The sequence below is a fragment of the Xiphophorus hellerii genome, chromosome 8 (assembly GCF_003331165.1).
Source record: "Xiphophorus hellerii strain 12219 chromosome 8, Xiphophorus_hellerii-4.1, whole genome shotgun sequence".
NCBI lineage: Eukaryota > Metazoa > Chordata > Actinopteri > Cyprinodontiformes > Poeciliidae > Xiphophorus > Xiphophorus hellerii.
Genome location: NC_045679.1, coordinates 17,655,799 through 17,672,263, shown reverse-complemented (window position 1 = coordinate 17,672,263; position 16,465 = coordinate 17,655,799). Strand labels below are relative to the sequence as shown.

The following is a 16,465-nucleotide window of genomic DNA, read 5'->3' as shown; positions in this document are numbered from 1 at the left end:
GATAATGATACTTTTTTATCACCGCATCTTCTCAAGGTACTTGGCGTTTGTTCTGGGGTCGTTTTGCACATTTCATACAAAATCATGTTAATCTCTTAGACATAGAACTCTTCTCTTTCTTGAGCAGTATTACGGTTGGACACTCTCCTCATTTCTGTCCCTGTGTATTGTGCTTGAACAGATGAACATGGTACCTTCAAGCACCTGGAAATTATTCCCAAGGATTAACCAGAATTGTCTTATCTTTTTGATACCTTAGCAGACATCGTTTGAATTTTCTGGTCTGGACAGTCAAGCAAGAAAACAGTGTATTCAAGGTGTGGCTGTAAAATATACCCACAGGTGTGCCTCCAATCAACCCAGATCCATCACTTAAGACTTTTCTAAAGCATTACAGCTTCATCTTGGCTTTCTGTACTTGCTTAAAGAGATTGTAATCATTCTGTATATAAACCTTGGATTTTGAAAACAAATAAAGACATTTCTTACCTATTTCCCTCGTTGTTGTGGTAATTAGCCAATAGAAAAATTGGTAAATCTAGCTGACCCAAAACAAAATAAATCTGGTCTGATTTAAGTTCAAACTGTGAGGGAAACTGATGTATGTTTTTTTTTTTTTTTTAAATTTTGTGTATGTACACTTCATGTTTAAACTGGATCTTAATGTTACAAAAAATATTTTGTGACATGCAGAGCTTATCTGTTGGGGATTCAGTACATTTTTCCCTTGCTAACCTGAAGGTCCTACATTTTCTTTGTGAGTTAAGAACTGAAGATGGCCAGTCACCATAAGGTAAACTAAGCAAACATCCCAAAAAAGGACAGAGAGAAACTTTTTTCTCAGATAGCCCGATTTTCCAAAAGAAATGGAAAGAGCATTCCAAATTAAATTATCCACTCAGTTAGAGGCTCCTTCACTGTCACTGTCACCACCCACACTGCTGACACAGACATTAGAGTCGTCTTTAGTCCTGAATCCTGGGGCATACAGCTTGAAGGTGAATTTTGCCAAATGGTATTGCACACCAACATGTCAGGCCTCCAGAAGTCATTGCTCTTCTTTTCACCCACCCACTGTTAGCACTGACTGGTGAGAGGACAGTGGTGTCAGCATTTTGTGGAATCACATTGCACAGGTTTGTCGCAAAACCTTCGCTCTACATCCCATCAGACCTCATCCTTCTTGTGAGTGCTGAAGACAAGAAAATAATAATTCAACAAATGAGCTTTCTTCCTATGCCATTCAAGTGGCACAGAGTTGGCTTACAGCATGCTGATCAAAGTGGCTTTCTGGTAAGTATTAAATGTATTTACTTGCAGCAGCTCTTCCCAAGAGTATGGTCCTGTCAAATGTGGAAGATGAATGCTTTGATGGTAACTCCTAATTTGACATGCTGGGCAGAGGTGCTTTGTCCATTTTTCATGTAACCACCTTGCTTCAGACATTCACCTTCCAAGCACTGGTCATGACGTCACCCTCGTGGGTGTGAACATAGTTTGTTCCTGGGGGTTCTGCCTTATCGATCTCTGTAATGACAGGATTGCTGGCTTGTTCAGTCATTTACTGGCTATGATGGCTTGACTGTCTTTAACCACCATCCTGTATTTTACCATTAAGTAATTCAACACTCGGCTTAGTAGCTTTAAATCCTGCAAAATAAGGTGACAGCTGGTCCAAGATAATTTTTTTGTAACAGTTTTGTCCACATATAAGTTTTGAAACTTTTTACATGTTTTTAGTAGTTATTGTATTTAACCTTCTATGTATATTTCAGTTAACAGACAGTGTTAGAGGCTGCAACAGATTCACCATTATATTTCTAACATTACATAATTAACAATGAAAGACATAAGTCCAAGACAATTGAATGGTTTTAGAGTACCATACAATGTACATCTTATGATCCAGACTGATTGTCCTAATGCTCATACAATGACTTGCACATAGGTCAAGTATGCATGGAAGCATTACCAACAATAAAGTATTATAGTATTACGGTAGTTTACTTTTCAGATATAAGAAAGGGAAGTTGTTAAGAAATGATAGAATAATGGATGGAACAAAATGCAGGACTGGAGTAAAAAGCAGACGTTTGCTTCCAGACTAGATAACAGTTCTAAATATATAGTTAGAGAGGCAATTGTATAGTTCAGATCAACTGTACATTATTCAATTTGATTGAAATACAATATTTAAATATTGTATTTAAATATTGTCATTTATTTCACTTCTTTTGAAATTTTAATCAAGAAAATTGTTGTGATTCTTACTATCTTAGAACATGTGAATAAAGGAATAGATCACAACTATGACCCACTTTTATGGGTCATAAAAGTCATTTAGGTAAAGTCCCATCACATAGCATTTAATAAAGATTCATCCTATCAAAGCAAAATAAAAATGTTAAGTAATTCAACACTTGCATTACATTCAAGCTATGTAATTGAATGTTCAATATATATTCTTTATTTAATATTTGTATCTGTATAGCATTCTATTAAATCCCCAGACTTACCATATATAAAAACATAAGAGTATTTAACTTTATTCATTTTAAATTCACAAAAAACACTAGTCAAGACATTTGACTTTAACATTGTTTAAAAAATTACAAAATCATTAAATGCATACACTGAGAATTTGAATTTTTACTATAACTTCCAAACAATATTGACTTGAGGTCTGTATTTTAGAGAACAGGTAAAATAAATAATACAAAGAGAATGTGAGTAATACCACATCACCAATTCATCATTAAAAAGGAAATTAAATTCACTACACCAATCAAGAAGAAATAGAAAGAAATAAATTGATATTACAAATGCCAGCCTGATATGAGAAAATATAGTTGAAAACAGGCCTTAATTTTTTACTGAGCTTCAGTTTGATATAAGCCTTTTTACAACTTCACCAAAAAGGGTCTCATATATATCAGTGATTCTGGTCTGCTGGCACAGCCTGAGGCAAGCGGTCCTCAAATTTATTAGTCTGATAGCAATGTCGAGTCAGAACAAGAGAACAGCTCATTTTGTCGTCAGCTCCCACCTTGCCGAATGTCCAAGAAGTGTGTTTGCCTACAGGTTCTGCTTCATCACGAACAAGGAGGAAGCACAAACAAAAAGAATGAAAGATCTTGAGCCCATAATATGTGGTTGGTAGCTGTGCAGAAGGTGTTTGGTTTTCTTAAAAGTCAGGCTATTTAGATTAAATAGGTGGTTTTCCATCTTAAAGCTTCAGGTTTCCTGTTTACAAAAATAAAATTGAATACATTTAAAAAAAGAATATTATTAACATAAACTAATTTTAGCAATTCGAATCACTAAAATTTTGCAATTAAGGGCTGGGTTATCAGAGTGCAAAAGTGAGGCAACGTTTTGCTGCAACTTTTGCAGCCAGAACTACAAAACAAGAGAATGCAATGAGTTGTTGCATCGAAGATTGAGAGTATTTCTCTCTACTACAGAGAAATACATAGTGATTCAATTATAATTGGTGACTAGAAAACAGGGGATAGAGAGCTTGTTACTTTTTTCCACTCCTAAAACATTAAAACATAAAACATTTTAGACCAGAGAAATCTGTGGATCATGCGTCCTCCAACACACAATTGTCACTCAAGGATATGAATATATAAAGTAGCCTACTCTTATTAATATATGCCTAGTGAAACAGTATCACCCATGAGTCACCATGGTCATCTTGACCAAAACACCTACATATCACTAAATTTATACCCTTTAAGCTGCTGTACCAGCAACAGTAACACAAAAATAAGCTGTATTTTTTGATTTGCATTACTTTATTTGCTTTATAATAATAATAATAATAATAATAATAATAATAATAATAATAATAATAATAATAATAGTATTATACTAATAACAATATTATTAGTATTAGTAATACTAATAATATTAGTATTATTATTTCTCAAGCACCTTGGTTTCTAGAGGAATATAGGTTATCAGGTCCTAACTAAGAAAGGAAGGGCTTTTGATGATCGTTTACTAATAATGTATATTATTAGTATTAATTATTATTATTATTAATAATAATAATAATAATAATAATAATAATAATAATAATAATAATGTGTCATGAAAGAAAAATTCCACATGAACAGTATTTCAACAAAAGAAAAGGATGATTTCATAGTAAAAGTTACAACTAATAGAATTATTAAATGCAGCAAATTCAGTGATCCCTGTGATGTTTAATTTCCTTGGCTTCAAAAGAAACTTGCTACGTGTCACCACCACTTTCAGGCAAATGACTGTAATGGCACCATTTATCCATTTAGCCTCATTGAGTTCTATGGAATATTGCTCACAACATGCTCTCCGGCCATCGGTATGTCTAGATGTGTCAAGCACTTGACTGCATGTGGACCATTGAACAGCTAGTGAGTTGCAAATCTGTCTGGGAATGAATGCTACGATGTCAAAATCGATTTACGATGTAAAAGTGGCTTCTTCTGCATAAATAATTAGGTTTTGCCTCTAAATACTGGAAATAACCAATATAATGGTTGATATTAGTTATTTAATACATACACATACATGCACACAAACTAATCGCCAAAACAGAGGGACACAAGTCATATATCAAACATCTGATTACCTTGGAAATAGTGTCTGTAACTTTTGTGGTGGTTTCTTCTGCTTGGAGAGGGAGTTTACACATATTACATTTCCATATTATGTTATTTATGTGGGATATGCTTTGTTAAAATTATATGGTCTCTTTTAAACTGTACTTTTTTCAGGGTGGATTGATGACAAAATATTACACTTGAATTGATTTTACATCAAACATTTTGGTGGAATACAGACAGAGTGATAATTATGTTGATTCATAATCATAGTGTTTTGCAAAATTATTAATGCCTCTTCCTTTTTTTATTTTATTTTTTACATTGTGCAGTGTTACTACCACAATCTTCATGAAAGTGCCATGGAAACGAGATAACCACTTATTCAGCTGTTAAAACTTTTTGGTGTATGGACCTAAATATCACCATTGACGTCATACAGGGTAAGTAGATTTCAACACTGTGGTCACTGTGTGTATATACTGTAGCTGGATCTGAAAAAAATCTCAGACTGAAAATTCAGCACAATGGACAGCTCAATGTCAGTCTGAGTCCTGAAATCGCGCACAGCAGCTTAATGTCATGACAGATTATTTCAGCACCACGGACAGCTACGCTTTTGCTTGTTTTTGAGAAATGTCCTAAAATCTCAATTTTAACAGTATTTTTAAGTCTAGAAATTACATTTTGAAACTATATTTAGTGACTATCTTTTTCTTTTATGTGTACTCAGAGTTTTTCTTTTAGAGATTCATAACTTTTTACTTTATTTAAGCTTCAAATTTACTGAAAATTTCCTAAGTTTCATAAGCTTTAATGTCACACAATTGTTTTATTTTTTTATTTTTTAAAAGACTAAACTATCTATTACGTGTTATTTAGTAATGTTTACTATTTTCTCACAACAAGTCACGACGCATCAACCTTCAGAACCATTGCCCCTCTGTCTAACAGAGTCCGGACCCACCCCTTACTGTCTGCCATGACCGTCCTCTACAATACCATACTGGCTTCTTTGTACCTCCCCTTTCTCGCCCTCAGTCTGTGAATCCCAGCCTCCCTCTCTAGATATCCATCCCACACCTCTCCGCCCGCAAACGGCTCCTACGGTGAGAAAAAAAAAAAGAGAGAACAGAACAGTTTCAAACACGTCGACATAAATATCACTACTCTAGCTCCCTTTTCCCCCCTTGCCCTCCCGACGGACTTCAGCACTTTTATACATTCAGCGCGCCAATGCCAGAGACCACGCAGAAACGACGGATTTTTTCCTCTTGAGCATGAGAAGGATTGCCAAATCATCCGCAATCCAACATCACCGAGTGAGCCACCAGCATGAGCCCTGGATACATATGCTCCAGCAGAAGTTGTTGGCTAGAGAACTAAGAAATCTTGGAGCACAAATACAGCAAAGAGGGGAGAGTCAGTTTTAGGTAAGTGCGGTTCTTCCGACTTGGACCTCTCACATAACACGACGGCGTCATTTTTATACATATATTTTCTGCACATCGTCTGACCACGAGGTTGTGGTTGGGTAGGCAGGGCTACACTGTGGCACAATTATGGCGATGTTGCGTGGTCAGCATGTTACTGGGGTGGTCGGTGGTGTCCTTTTACAGGATGGAGGAAATTTTCTTTTCTCTTTTTTTTTTCTGTCTCCCTCTTGGTGAAGCTACCTTTAAATATTCGCCCTACAAGTCCTGCCAAGCTCCGCCCGGGCAGAATGTCGACGAATATCCATCGGGTAAATAATAAAACGTAGACAAGTCTCACACTCTTATAAAGCGCTCATCTACGAAGCTTATGCAAATGAGTTTGTCTTACAAATTACGTGCGCTCTCCACTGCGATGTTGCGGGGCAGCATCTCGTGGAGGTGATGCTGCGAAATCGCCGTTATAAAAGGGCATGGAACAGGGATCTCATATTTAAGGCTTGCATGTAATGCCGCTTCAGTAGACAAAAATTACAAAGGTAACATTGTGAATGGAGGTGTTTGATCGGGCCTGCGGATCACTGAGCAGTCGGCAACACCGTTTCTGTGCAATCATATCCCGAGTGCACTCTATAGTGGCTTTTGTTGATCACTTCACTCAAGAAACTGCGCTCTCCATCACCTAAGGCTAACATCTTGTGTATAAAAAAATCAATGGGAGTCATGTTGTCATTATTATTAATCTGCAACCTCCATCATATTTGGTGTTTAAAGCTTGAAATTAAGTAAAATCTCTGCCTCTTTGTCAGTTCTGGCCTGTCCCGAGCTTTAGAGCACGTACACGAATTTGTTGTTGTTGCCTTGTGCGCGTGAGCCTGTCATCGGTGAGGCAAAGTTGCCGTTCCATCAACTTGCTCTGATTGCTGTTCCGCCCGCTAACTGCGAGGGGAGCTCCTGCTCTTTTACACCGTCTGTCATTATGTGGCCAGGGGCAAGATAACTCTGGATGATACTGATAGCAACTCTATGAAATTAGAGAACCAGCTTTTGTTTGAAATAAGCCCGGAAGCTTTATCTGCAATTGCTGCAATTTCTATCTGACATTTTCCTCTTAGGAGAGCTGCATTAATATGGGCAAGTGTGACCTAAAATGCAACTTTAAAGCAGGGGGCATTTGTTTGAGTTTAACTAAAAATGTTAAGCCAGTGTTTGAAATTATATTTGTGAGTGCAGGTCAATTTGTTCTTGTCCGGCCCTCTTTTCCACATATGCAGTGCAAAATACATAAGAATAAATAAGTAAACAAAACCTTCTGGCAGCTGAAATTTCAGAAGAAAAGCTGCCTTATCCAGCATGCTTCATTCAATTTGGTGGCCTTTCCAATGGTAAAATGCTGGCAACGTGTAATCACTCCCAAAAGGAAAGCTGTCTAAATCACATTTCCAAAATGAAAATGCCAGCAGTAGCTTAAAGCTATATTTGTGTCATGGCTTTAGATGACCCCATGTTGATCATGCTTCCAGAGGCTGAGGCGAGAGCATGTAGCAGCAGTAGTTCTTTCAAATTCTTTCACAGAGAAAATGTTTTCAAACCATGTTGCTGTGAAAAATAACTACACTACAGCAGAATTTTACCTACAGTGTATTGCAAAAGTGTCGTACAACTAAAATCTTCTCCACATTTTTTCTCATGCAATGATTGTGATTGGAGACTCAGACATGGTAACTTATGGTCACGTGGGAGGAAAAGGACACATGGTTTTAAATGTTTTACAAGTATAATTCTGAAAAGAGTGGCACAAATGTATTTTCTGATGCCTTCACTCTGATACCTGAAAGTTAAATCCAGTGTAGTCAATTACTTTGTAAAGTTACCTTATTTGTAACTCCACATAGACTCAATTTAATCTCAGTATAAGTGCAAGAACTGCACAGACTCACAGCTCATGTGAGATAATCTGTTGATAGGACAAATATGAGTCATGTTTCAAATTAGGCCTTTTATGGAATTGTGGGAATTAGAAGGTAATTGTTTAAAGAAACCCAACAGTAATGATTAAATTTTGCCACAAGTCATGTAGGAACCAAACAGACATTTGGAACAATATGTCATGCCCCAACAACCCATTGAGCTTTTTGGGCTACATACAAAATGCTAAGAGTGTCAGAGAATTTACATAGAACAACCTGAATGACACATTCCAACAAAAGCACCACAAAACACTGTGGTGGCAGCATCAGGAAACCTGGGTAGAATAAATTTGTTCTGATCTCATCAAAGTCCAGACTTAAGTTCGACTTTAGAATCTGTAGACTTGAAAATTGTTGTATACAGAGGCTCTACAATTTAATCTTACTTGCCACTGTTGTTGCTAAGGGGAGTTTAAAACTGTAATGTCTATGGCTTGTTACAAATATACTCTATGCTTTCAAAATGTTTACTTGTAATATAAAATAAATAAAGTGTGTACCATTTTTGTTCCATGTAACAAACATGCAGTACTATGTATTAGTGTATCACAGAGATTTTCCCCAATATTCACTGATATTTGTGGTTATATAATGTATGTAACCACAAAGTACGTAAAAGTTCAAGGAGGTTTTATTCCTTTGAAACTCATGGTAAATATTCTGCACATGCTGTCTTTTCAATCTTCAATTTTTTTTTCAAACAACAACAGGGTAAACAAACTTTAAAATAGTTTGGTAACAAGACATGTCTAGCACCAATGTCGACCTCTCTCTCTCTCTGTGTCTCTCCGTCTATCTTAGTATTCTTGTGTTGGTGCGTCGTTGTTTTTCATTGGGTGCCGGATGCAGCTGTGGCGGCCAGCAGGCTACTCCCCAAGAGTTTTGGAAAGATATCTGTTTTTTATTAGAAACAAACTATGACACCTGACATAAACTCTCTAATAGCGGCATGTCCATATTTTAGAAAGGCAACTGATTTAGTTGACCTCCTTTGGATACCGTTTCACCTGTGCTACAGCTGACAGCTGTAGGAGACCACATGGGTCAAACAGTGCTTTGTATTGTTAATAAAAAATGTTCTCATCTCAAGGCTCTTAATTAAAGCCTTTATTAAATGAGCACAAGTGAATAATTAAATTTTTGGTCAATACAAGATTTTACCCATGTTAAGGATAATTTGGCAAATTTCAAGGAAAGTCTGTGGTTTATTTTTCTTTGCAGATCCCAAAGAAAATCCTCATTTGAATAGAACTGTGAAGTAATATTCATTTTTAAAAGGCAGCCATGTTTTTGTTATTAAGGAATAAGCCAATTAAGTGCTTTGCAAAGCCAAAGTATGTGTGAAGCTTCATGCATTCTTAAAACAGACTCAGAAATCACAACAATTATAACAGTATAATATCAGCAGCTTGAAAATTTAATATCTCTAGTTCTTCACCATGTCCTATTTTTCATTTACACCAGCTGCTTTCAGTTTGAATATTTGTGAATGAACCAATCCAAGCAGTTGGAGCTAAACAAATCTCCTTATTCTGACTGGCATGCATGTTCATTTTTAGGCAATATATTTAAATTGTTATATCTTGAAGTCTGACAGAAAAGAAGTACTGAAAAGTCAGAAGAAAATGCAATAAAATATGCTAAGGTAGTCGTTGGTAAGTATGCCTTCTTAAGATTTGTGCACACCTGTGCTTCACACAGAAGGCTGACTGCTCCAGCATGATTACTTTGCTAAAAATGTATCAGTGGGTGATTTATTAAAAAAAAAAAAAAAAAAAAAAAAACTCACAAGGTCTTTCTTGTATTTGAATCCTTTGTGCTTTTGGGAGACTTACATTAGGGAAACACGCTCACATATCTTTACCCAACTCTTGATACTTGCCAGGTATGGAGACACTGGACTGAAAACTGACACTAAACTGAGCCTCTGCCTCCCGGACCTATTATGTACTGCCAGGAAACTCAAGTCATTAGTGCTCAAATATGATAACGCTCACAACACAGAAGTAACTACAGTCATTTATCTTGCCTGACACCTCCTTGGTTTTGCTGGCTTAGTGACAGCACTAGTTATGCACTTATTGGAATAATTTCACCTCGCTTTACAACAGGGAGTATGATGTCTTGATGTTCTGGGGTTTGCCCTGGTGGACAATTAGAGACAGGACTGTATCTTGTTTTCCTCTTCTTTGCTTCTCGTGCTTACTAAAGCAATAAAAATGTTTATTTACTCTAATACAAATTGCTTTTGACATACTGCGTACAAAAAAAGAAATCTCTTCACTATTGTCAGTGAAGTTCAACTTTGATATTTAACGTTTTTAAAGTCAGATTTTCTTTCTAGTACAGAATAAGTATATTTAATACTTGTTTAAAGCTTTTTCCTTGATGTGTGTAACCTGCATGTTTCAACAAAACTGTGCCAACAAAAATGTTATCTTTGTATTTTTTTAAGAGCTCTCTAGCAATATATTAATATTTGACAAGTACATAATTAGGATGTTGCTAAAGGTGCATTTATTATTATCCTAATATTAACAATGTATCAGTTGACTGGACTTTATAATGTGAGAGAGGGCCTATGGTAATGAGGCAGAGAGAATTACCAGCAGTCTCAGTTTCGTTCTTCTCTGTGAAAGTCACTGATTCCAGATGTAACTAGAAAAAAAACAAAACAAACAAACAAAAAAAAACATTAAAAAGCAGCATAAGCTGCATTTGTTTAGCAACAAACTCAAGACTGAGTTTATGACTAGTAATACAAATTATTTGACTGGACACTTAAGGAAAATGGAAATGCTAAATTTTAATATAAAAGCATTTTCTTCAGTGAAAATTGACACCCGTAGCAGCTTTAGATTGAAAATTATTTTTAATTAAACCTCAAAGGCTTCTGAAATTAAATGTGACAGATATTTTAAGAAGACGATGAAATAATTTAAACGAGTAATGCATATTTTTAAGTTTTGTTTACATAATAGAACAGCATGTCAAAAGTTAATTTTCACTTTCTAATATTCAGTAGAGACAATCTGAACTTGTCTTGATTTTCTAGCTGTCAGGTAAACAAGTAGTACTTTCTTTAAAATGCCACAGACAGTGAACTCATACAAAGAAAATACAGAAATTTATAAGTCTTACAGAACAACTAATTTCCCCTCCGCAAATGTATTGATCCAACAAAGTTGTTTAAGAAAGGATAAGACTCCAGTATAACATGGAGTGGGGTCATAATCAACTCATTAGTACAATTGGCAAATTTTCCTCTCATTTTTACAAGTCAAGACAAGTTTTTTTTTAATTATTTTTTTTATTTTCACTTAACAGTCTTTATAGAAATTGGCATCTTTAAAATGTGAAAAATCATGGGAAGATAATCTGGCTGAAAATTTTTAATTAGGACTCTTGCAGAGAAAGTATTACTCTTTCCAGGTTTCCCTGTGATGACTAAGAAGTGTGGAGTACTTGCTACTGGAACATATTTGGTGCCCCTAATTATTTCTTAATAATGAAGCCACTTTTTCTGTAGTATTTCAGATCATCTGGGATTTATTATATGCTGCTTGGATGAAAATGTGAAGTGGGCTATTTTTATCACATACAGTATGCTCCAATTTTGAAATATTAAGCAGCTTAGAAGTTATTTTTTAGCAAGTTTGGAGGCATAAACTGACCCATGGCCGATGTGATGCGGGTGACTCAGAGGACTGTTGGTCGATGCCAGGGGCTCCCAACATTAGTGACCTATATTACTGTTTAGGGCAGTAGCAATCGGCAAAGCTGCAAACGACTGATCAGATTCAAACTGGAGTCGAAATAATATTGCAGATTCCAGAAGAAGCTTCAATATGGTGGCAAGGACACATTCATCCCCCCAAAATGTTTTCCTTGGCTTTTTAGATAATTTTGGATGAGTGTAGATGTAAATTTATTTATAGGCGTTAATTTATAGCAATGCCAGTACGTCCAGCTAAATCTTTAAGTCAGTCTGTGGGTGTGCATGTTGCTTGTGTGGTCTCAGGTATAAGTTACCCATACAGTTACAAAAGGGACAAACATTAGCAGTGAAAAAAAAAGAAAGTGTAGATTTTTTTTTCTGCAGACCAGGACAAAGCTACTGCTTCAATGCCCGCTCTCCATTTTTCTGGCAATTTTAAGCATCCTTGCTTTGTCAGGTTGGTCATCTTTCTGTCTCCTTAACAAACAATCCTTAACAATTGGCCAGATAGTTTCTCCTTCAAAATATGCTATATATTATCGTCTGTTCTTCAGCGACGGTTATCATAATCTAGATCAAAAACTGTTAAAAATACTACTCTGATTCATAAACATTTTAAGTTCAATTACAGCAGCTCTAGTAATGTTTTGTGTTATTTTTTTTCTTTATTGCTCAGTACTTATAAAACATTACTGGGAATGTTGTGCTGCTCAAGCTATCTTTTCTTGTAATTCTGGCATTTATAACATTTGTAGCATTACATAACCATGTCAACAGGAGAGTTATTTACACGAAGGAAAGCTGATTCCTTTTTCAAAGTCTTCAGTAATCCCAGAGATAAGACCCTAAATCTGCACAAGTTGAAGATGAAGTGTAGTACAAAAAAAAAAAAAAAATCCAGTAAGGAAGAAGCAGCTTTTTCATTTCGTTGACTAAATGTCTTGGAAAATTAAAAGTTAGTGATAAATATAACTGACAAGCTAAGAGAAGAAGAACTTCAAAGCAATGAATGAGTAAAATGTATTTTAATATTTAACCTTATATTAATAATTTGTTATTGTCTATGTGAATAAAAGTAAATGGCAGGTGATGTTTTGGATGTTTGAATGGAGAAACAATAGTTTTGTTTCTTTTCCTGATCTGTTAAAGAAACGCTTTGTCAGAGCAGCAGTGTCTTCTGCCACAGATCTAACCAGCTAAGCAAAATGGGGCATAATTTGTGGGAAATGTGCCTGATTAGTACTGCATACTTATACCTCAACAGCTTTGGTGCTGTTAAAGGCGTTGCGCTTGTGACTCCAAAAGTAGCACATGAAATGACCTGACACAGCACTTTCACAAAAGTACCCACCTATAGATTTTTTTTCCCCCCTTTTTATGTACCTGACCTTGCCTGTGTCTATATCCGTATGTGTCTCTTGCACATAGAGCATATTTTAAATGGCTCAGGCTGAAAATCTGCCACAACAGCAGACATGTATATTAATTAGCATTCTAAACATAGATGCCTCATGTTCACTAATGCCAGTCCGGCATTTCCCAGTGGGTGAACCAGGAGCCCATTAGCATTCCTTGTATGTGAGCTTGTCTACTTAAGCGCCACATCCTGTCATATGTAGCTTGAGAAACATTGATTGACCAGAGATTTCTTTATACCTGTGATCGCTGGGCATTGCATTCGAAGCCTTTAGGACTTTCAGAGCTTTTGCTATGTAGTCATATACCTTCAACTTTCTTTCATTCTCTATCTTTATTTGATCAGCTTCATGTCTACTTGTAAGTCCAACAACATTGTACACTTTTAAATAAAAAAAGAAAAAGCACTTTAATATTTAACTTTTTTACTTCTTTGAATGTAGCTACATTTCCAGGGCTACTTGAGTTTTAAAGGTAAGTTAATCTCACAGATTGCAACATTCTTCAAGTTCTTGCTGAATGTAAACTAGTTCAGCCTCAGGATGAAGAATATATCTAAAAAAATGTGAATGAATAAAACATCATCTCAAACATAAAATACTGCTTTCATTGCCTTCCGTTTTAGTGATCTTTATGTTCTGTGTTTATGATTTAGACAAGAATAAATTGCACTGTATGCAAACCATAGTCTATCATTTGTAGTGCACATTTTGAAATGTACAAACAAGGGACTACCCAGAGGCAACTATTTTGCAGAGCAGCTTCCACTGTAGATGGCTTGAAGTTCTTTAAACTGCACTTTGAACAGTCAGAAAATGCATGCTCAAAGCAACAGTCCCTTTGCGGAACAGTACATCTGAGCTAATCTAATGCTCTTTAATGACTATGAAAGTAGCAGGTGACAAATGTGAAGATAGGCTGAGGTACAGTCTATAGCTAATGGTTGTGCTTGGAACAGAGTCATACCATTTCCTCATTTGATTCCAACTGAGGATCTGAGTTTCAAGTCATACCCCCCGCTCTTGCCTTATGTTTCCAATCTCCTCAACTCATTGTTGTCTGATTGCGGCAAAATGTATTTGAAAGCATTTCAATTAACACATACGTATTATCTAAGTAAAAGCATTAAAAAGTTGGATATTAGAAATTATCCCTACTCATTTACACTTGCATTGTCTGCTGACATTGCAAGTGAACTAAGAAAGCAGGTTTTAATTGCAAGAAACCAACTAAACTGAGATCAGAAAGGCACATATTAACCTGCAGTCTTTTTTGTGCTCATTATGATAACTCAAATGTAATATCAATGAAATCAACACTTGCTTTCATTTCTTTATAATTCCAGATCCGTTGCAGTTTAGAAATGCAGTAGAGGACATTCTCCTTGAAAAATGTCAATTTCATTTTCAGGAATTTGGCACAGATATTATTTTCGTCTACTGAGAGGACTGGCTGTCTTAGTAATTTAAGATCAATCCTAAACAGCAGGGACAGTTTGGAGGGAAAAAAAAGTTAGATCAACTGTCAGAACAATCTTCAAAGGTCTGGGTATAACAAGAAGTGCTTAAAGCAAAAGACAAACTTATAAAAATAAACAATAGGAGATGTTTCACATTTGCAGTGCTAAAAATGAGAATTCTTGCTTTTATTTATGTTTCAACTTTTCCATCTATATGTTTTATGAACAAGAACATTTCTTAACACTATGCAGTCAAAGATTTATGTTGGAGGAAAGCTGCAGTTTTTTTTTTTTTTTACTATTATATATTTCAGATCTACAACACAATTTATTTTTATATGGCTTAAAATCAATAGTAATGAAGAAGGTTAGAGCAAGGCAAAAATTTACAATCCAGCTGCACTTTTATATTAATGTAGCTACATTTTAACCAGGCAACAATTTATCAATTTATGCTCCTAAGCAATTTAGGGCCATCCAGCAAGCAAACAGTAAAACAAAGTAGATGGAGTTGATTCTATTTTTTCTCTCAAATAAAGTGTCACTTAGTATGTGTACCTAATTTCAATTGCAGATGTTGCTATTTGGTTAGGCATACAATCTGAATTATTTTGTTAGTTTATTTTGTAAGTGTGGACTTAGTTGATTTTGGTGTGATCTGAAAAAGGCCACTACAAAATATTAATTGATCTGTTCTCTATGATATAGAGGGCCTACATCTACCTGGCCTTAGACGGCACATTAAATTTGTTGAACCAGGGAGTCTGGATAAAATGGCCATTAATGGCCCCACCACCGTGATACTTTCTGGAAATTGTTAGTACTCATTTGCTCCTGATGAAGTGGAGTAAAACAAAATAATCCCCCTCCTAAGCAGATAATGGTAAACCGGGACACACTTTCATTTGCTATAAATCAAGAGAAATGACTTTTCTGTATCATTATCAGGACAATAAAGTTTATACTCATGGCCCATTAGTTGGGGTGGATTGAGCCCATCTACACAATAAGATGAAGCATTCTATAGAAGGACTGTGGGTGATTGTAATGTCCAGGGTTTCATTATCACCCACTGACTGAACTAAATATTCAGATTATTTCCTGTGAGGCGACAGAACTAACGCATGTTCCTGCAGAAGACTCTTTCATGCTCTGTTGGACTCAATTCACATCATGTTGTTTTCCACTGTGGCTGTTTGGATTATTAATGAACAATGGCAGTGGACTGCCACTTGGCAACCTATCACAATTGCCTGGTGGAGAGAAGAGACCCCTCCAGCTGCTTCCCTGCCCCCTCTCTTTCTTTTTAATCCACCACTGTCTCTTACATTGCACTTGTGTGGTGCCTAGTGGACAGGGATGCTTGCTATGCTTTCTCAGAAAGGTTATAACCCTGTAAGAGATCAAAGAAAGAAAAAAGTGCCTCCCTGTCTTTGCTAGTGAGTTTACCAGAATGTAGTTTTGCTGCGCTGTGAGCCGTTTGTGCTCCGGCTACAGCTGCTCCTTGTGTCTGGGACTGTATATTCCACTTGAAAGTAGGAACAAACAGAGGGTGAATAAAAGCTCCAAGTCACTCAATTGGCCCTGAATTGCTCGAACTTAACTGCTACATCAGCAGTACAAAAAGTGCCTGGCGTGGTCAACTCCTTTTCCTCAGTTTAACTTGCTCAGCCTCTCACATTGACACCAGGGCCAGGTGGATAGGGACGAAGTGGAAAGAGGGGGGGGAGCTCGATTTATCAGTAATTATGGAGTGCTATTTTCTCTGTCTCCCATCCATGTCTGCCCTGGGAAGCAGTAGCCATTCTTTAATCTTGACACCCGGTGATCATGTAACACAGAAAAGTGCCTATTAGAGGCGGCGAGAAATTGGAAAG

General features: G+C 36.2%; 1 protein-coding gene across 1 annotated transcript in view; it reads left to right on the top strand.

The window, feature by feature from the left end:
• The first annotated feature begins 5,638 nt into the window (after positions 1 to 5,638).
• The window catches only part of brinp1 (bone morphogenetic protein/retinoic acid inducible neural-specific 1), a 117,049-nt gene continuing 106,222 nt past the window's right edge, over positions 5,639 to 16,465 (top strand). Inside the window, exon 1 of the mRNA XM_032570103.1 lies at positions 5,639 to 6,025. The gene's annotated coding sequence lies outside the window, so the exon portion shown is untranslated. The remainder of the gene's footprint in view (positions 6,026 to 16,465) is intronic.